This window comes from Parathielavia appendiculata (assembly GCF_033297405.1).
Source record: "Parathielavia appendiculata strain CBS 731.68 unplaced genomic scaffold N657scaffold_55, whole genome shotgun sequence".
Lineage (NCBI taxonomy): Eukaryota > Fungi > Ascomycota > Sordariomycetes > Sordariales > Chaetomiaceae > Parathielavia > Parathielavia appendiculata.
In genome coordinates this window covers 14,192-15,090 of record NW_026944274.1, presented here as the reverse complement: position 1 = coordinate 15,090, position 899 = coordinate 14,192, and the positions used below count along the sequence as shown (strand labels likewise).

Genomic DNA, 899 nt, shown 5'->3' with positions numbered 1-899 from the left:
TCTGTGTTCTTCCAGAAGTTCCCTGCCTGTTCCTGATCCTGAGAATCCTGGTGCCAAGCCATTAGTCACCCCTGGACTGCCCTCTCTGACCACCTGCCAAATCCAACAGTAACGGTCCCAGGAGTATATTGCAACTAGCTGGTGACGACTCTACGAGTTTGTCTCGAATGGAGAGAGAAGAAGAAAAGAGAGAACTAGATGACAGGAAGAGAGGGCAGCTCTTATATGCTCCGGAACACACAGACACTGCCTGCTTCAGGATGACGTTATCATGATACCACGGCCGAGGGTTGCCGAGGCCATCATGGGCTCAGCCCATCACACATATGATCAGACCCCATGACGTATGCATAACCGCAAGCATATGACATACCCATGAGAACAGGAACGGGGAATCCCGTGACAAATCCAATACGTGTAAGCATGGGAGCCCATAGACTCGAGAGAAAGTGGCTGTACAAATCAGAGATGGAGCGGGCTCCCTCCTCGCGAGTAACTTCCGTTGCTGTAACGGCCCCAGGAGTATATTGCAACTAGCTGGTGACGACTCTACAAGTTTGTCTCGAATGGAGAGAGAAGAAGAAAAAGAGTGAGAGACTACGCAAGACACTTGCCGTCTTATACCTCCACATCCTTGGCCTTTGCGCCGATATCGAACAAGTTAGTAGTCCACCGAATCTCGAGTCTTGGCCGAGAGTTTGCCGAGGCCTTTTGTTGGAAAGCCAACAGCCACGAATGTGCCGCACCGTAGAAATTGGGTACCAAAAGGATGGGCAACCACTCAATTGATGATGATGTTCCTGTTCTGTGTTCTTCCAGAAGTTCCCTGCCTGTTCCTGATCCTGAGAATCCTGGTGCCAAGCCATTAGTCACCCCTGGACTGCCCTCTCTGACCACCT

At 50.9% G+C, this 899-nt stretch overlaps 1 protein-coding gene across 1 annotated transcript in view; it reads right to left on the bottom strand.

Annotated features, from left to right (window-relative positions):
* Positions 1 to 170, bottom strand: part of N657DRAFT_404861 (uncharacterized protein) — a gene marked incomplete at its 3' end in the record, with an annotated part of 1,300 nt that extends 1,130 nt beyond the window's left edge. The window contains exon 1 of the mRNA XM_062787212.1: positions 1 to 170.
* Positions 171 to 899: the final 729 nt, after the last annotated feature.